The sequence below is a fragment of the Mus caroli genome, chromosome 4 (assembly GCF_900094665.2).
Source record: "Mus caroli chromosome 4, CAROLI_EIJ_v1.1, whole genome shotgun sequence".
Lineage (NCBI taxonomy): Eukaryota > Metazoa > Chordata > Mammalia > Rodentia > Muridae > Mus > Mus caroli.
Genome location: NC_034573.1, coordinates 50,616,782 through 50,621,027, shown reverse-complemented (window position 1 = coordinate 50,621,027; position 4,246 = coordinate 50,616,782). Strand labels below are relative to the sequence as shown.

The following is a 4,246-nucleotide window of genomic DNA, read 5'->3' as shown; positions in this document are numbered from 1 at the left end:
ACAACTCCCAACTTCCCTCTTCCTAGGCAAACACAGAGCCGGTGGCTGGACTTCTCTTACACACAGATAGAGCATTTCTAGTTGCAATCACTCAGTTTTCACCAGTTTTCATCTATATGGGAGTGTGTGGCGAACACAACCTTCAGACACTTCCTCAGCAGGTATGAGAAATGAGCCAAGTGTCCAAGAACTGAAAACTGTCCCAGTGTTTGTAGAGCTAAAGTAAAAACCCTAGAGTACGACCTGTGCCAGCCTTCAGGTTGAGGGGGAAAACCACCTTTTTCTTTCAATTTTTCATTATTTTTAACTCTTCCTATTCCTTTTATCTCAAGGGAGAAAGTCATAAAGCCGTTTTGATGAGGACTCTCTCTTCCCATCAGAGGTCGGTGACACATGATGACAGCCAGGGAAGGAACTGGGTATGGTCTGTGTTTGGAATTCTTGAAACTTGTTGGTACACCCATGGAAGTAACTTGCTCTCAGGGCTTCTTTCTCCTCTCCTCCTGATGGAGATGGATGTGTCAGCCATTCTGCTCATGTTTGTTGAACACAGGATCATGCTCACCACGATGCTGTGACTCCAGTGGCTAACCACAGAGAAAGACGGGAACTTTACAGACGAGCAATCCCCTTGTGAGGTATTGGAGCTGGCTCTGATTCCAACTGCCCTTCTGAGAGTGGGGGGCTTTGGAAAGTGACAGGTGAGCCTTAGGTCTTTAGCGTGGCACTCACGTGATTGACTCCTGATGCCTTTATGAGATGAAAGAAAGGGAAGAAAGGATGAAGAGAGGAGGGGACGGAGGGAGGGAGAGAAAGAGGACTCAATATAAGATGCATGGTAGCCTCCCCTCTGTTTAGTACTTGGTATCAAGTACTCCCCCCATGATGGATGTAAATGTCCCCTACCCACTCTTTCTAAGGTAGTAGCTTCTAGCTGTGCCTGGTCACTGAGCACATGAAATGAAGCATGACTGACAGATTTTTTAAAAAATTTAAATGTTATTCAATTTAAACAGCCATGGGAGCCCAGTGGCTTCCATGTTGAGCAGCAGCACAACAGCAGTACCCCTGCCCTCGTCTCAGGCAGTGAGAAGATTCTTGTGAGAACATTAACGCAGATGGAAACAGGCCTATGGGGTATGCGGCTGTCTTGTGCCTCATGGGCAGAAAGATTTGGAAGGCCGGTGGCTGTAATGAGTGGGTATGGAGAAATGAAGGACACACTCGGAGGCTAAGCCCGGAAGCTATGGTCACTGGGTCCTGAAAGCATTCGGTTGTCTTGAGTCCTCTTATAGGCTGCATCAGCAGGGCCAGAGGTCACACACGCAAGCTGGACTTGACAGGAAGCAGTCTCGCAGAAGTCAAACAGAAAAAGGAAGGAGAACAGCTCACTCCAATGCTTCGCTAGCTCTGACTCCCAGTCCTCGTGACTGAAAGCATTAAGAAAGCACTTGTAAAGACACTGGCATGTAAGGTCTGGGGGTATAGTTCAATGTAGACTGGCATGCTTGGCAAGACCCTGGGCTCCATTCCAAAGTATTAGATGGGGAGCAGGGGAAGTACTTGATACCAAGTTCTAAGTGGGGGGAGGGGGAGCTTATCATATATCTTATATTGAGTCCTCTTTCTCTCCCTCCCTCCCTCCCTCCTCCATCTCTCCTTCCCTCTAGCTCTCCTTCCCTCTAGCTCTCCTTCCTTCCCTCCCTCCCTCCCTCTCGTCTCATAAAAGCACCACAAGTCAACCACGGGAGTGCCACGTTAATGACCTAGGCTCACCTATCACTTTTCAAAGTCCCCGGCTCTAAGCAGTGCAGTTAGAATCAGTGCCAGCTTCAGTGCCTCCCAAGAGGATTAAATTTCTGGGTATGAAGCTTTGGGGGACGCTCATACAAACATTAGCAAAACTGAAAGGAAGTAACAAAGGAATAAATAAATAGACTTAATGGTAGATCAGAGCTATATAATAGAGGAAATTTAAACAAAACCCACCGGAATATCAGGGACCTGTTAGATCATATCAATACATGTCTTTGCATAGCTGTAACTGTAACATGCATTGGTTGAGGAATTTGGAGCTAAAGTCCCAGAAAGGAAAGAAAGAATGGAGTAGAAAAAAAAATTAAGAGAAATTCCAAGTTCTAAATACCAGCTGTTGGGTGGATATGAAGCAAGATGAGGCTAAGCAGGGCCTGGTGTTCCATATGAACAAGGTGCAGAGCTTGACCTGACAAGCAATCCTGGCAGGAAAGGACAACCAGATACACTCAGGGATTTAAGATTAGAGAGGTGACAGAGTATGGTGACAGTTACAGCGGAAAACGTCTCCACAGGTACAGCCAGAAATACAACTCTCCTGAGGCTGAGGCAGGAGGATCGAACCTGGGGCCAGCCTGGGTACTTAGAAGACGCTGTTCTAAACAAAACAACAACCATTTCTTTTATTTTAAAAGATGACTTCCCCTCTGGGCAAATCTGCACCACAGGGAATGCTAAAAGAAACCCAGACCTAAATAAAAGATGAAAACTCAAATCCTAGGAGAGAGAGAAAGAGAGTAAAAAGCCTTCTGCAGGAGAGGAGAAGCAGAGCCCAGAGCAGAATTACAAACTGAAAGAAAAGATGAAAGCTTTAGAGGAACATGTTCTTCCCTGGTACTGGGGATCAAACCCAGGGACTCGAGGCTCAAGCACAGTAGGCAAACACTTTACCACTGAACAGCCTCCCCAGCCATACACTAAGCTCATCTTTGCATCTGAAATGACCATGGTGTGTGTGTGTGTGTGTGTGTGTGTGTCATTTTAAGTGTGTGGGCCTGAGTATATGTGTGTGCACCATGTGTGTACAGGAGCCCAAGGAGGTCAGAAGAGACATCGGATCCCCTGGAAGTGCCATCACAGACAGCTGTGAGCCATCAGCTGGGAACTGAGCTCGGGTCCTCCGCAAGGGCGGCAAGTGCTGTTAAGGGCCAAGCCATCTGTCCAGCCCTAACTACTGAGATATCTCTCCAGCTCTGGTCTCAATCTTTTTATTCACTTAACAAACTCCCATTTTAACCTTCAGACTCAGAGTCGTGCTGGGAGCTAACACACACCTTTAAGAAGATAAATATGTTTTTAAAGGAAAAGCTTTAAGGCAGACATTTACTATGTGTTTCCTCCCACTCCTTCCTTAATAAAAAGCAAACCCCCTGCTCAGGAATCCCTCTGCTCCATAAAGAATAACTCTGAAAGCCAGTCATCCTCTTTCTTCTCAGAGTGCTTCAGAGCCCAGAGACACTTGTTTTTTGCCTTTATATTTCCTGATCCCAAACCCTTCCCTAGGCTCAGTTGTATTTCTAGGAATTGATTGTTAAAGATACCCCCAAGCAGGCTATAAACATGGCTCAGAGGTAAAGGCGCTAGCTATCAAGTCTGACAACCTGACTTAGGTCCCCAAGTCCCACTTTGGTACAGGAGAGAACTGACTCTGGCCCACGTCCTATGACCCCCCTACATGTACAGTTGCAAGCATGTGTCTTCTTCACCACACAAATAAATATGATAAGACCACCTCCAAACCCTTGGAATCTCTATGATTGCTGGTTCTATCTTAAGTCAAACTGGTTCCTTCCGTCCAGAGTCGTAGTGAAACACACTGGCCTTGCTCGCTGAGGACACAGCTTTATCTGCAGGGACAGAAACAGTTAATGATCTCGAGTTCCTTCTGTTTCTTAGCTTCTATCAAAATCAGTTCAGGGCTGGCCATGTGGTCAGCTCTGGTCAGCATGAGTGGAAGTGATTGTGTTACTCCTGGGTCCAGTTAAGAGCCAAAACATTTCCCCTAAGTCTCTTTATCTATTGCAACAATGACACATTCACTCTACATGGTGTGGCTCGGGGAAGAAAAAGGCTTCCTAACCTATGCTGGACTTGGCATGAACACAAAGAAGCCTTTCCCTCTCCACCCCCACCTGCTTGCTTGCCTGCCTGCCTTCCTTCCTCTCTCCTTTCTTTTCTCTCCCTCTCTCTCTCTCTTATGAGAAGCCACTGAAATCTGGGGGAGGCACTGCTTCTTGCAGCACCTCTTTTTTGTTTTTTTTAATTAAGATTTATTTATTTGCCGGGCGTGGTGGCCCATGCCTTTAATCCCAGCACTCGGGAGGCAGAGGCAGGAGGATTTCTGAGTTCAAGGCCAGCCTGGTCTACAAAGTGAGTCCCAGGACAGCCAGAGCTATACAGAGAAACCCTGTCTCGAAAAACCAAAAAAAAA

General features: G+C 46.6%; 1 long non-coding RNA gene across 1 annotated transcript in view; it reads right to left on the bottom strand.

Annotated features, from left to right (window-relative positions):
* Positions 1-285: 285 nt before the first annotated feature.
* The window catches only part of LOC110292100, a 4,742-nt gene continuing 781 nt past the window's right edge, over positions 286-4,246 (bottom strand). The window contains exons 2-5 of the long non-coding RNA XR_002377648.1: positions 3,548-3,662; positions 2,147-2,413; positions 1,777-1,904; positions 286-1,430 (exon numbers count right to left, since the gene is read on the bottom strand). This is a non-coding gene — a long non-coding RNA (uncharacterized LOC110292100). The remainder of the gene's footprint in view (positions 1,431-1,776; positions 1,905-2,146; positions 2,414-3,547; positions 3,663-4,246) is intronic.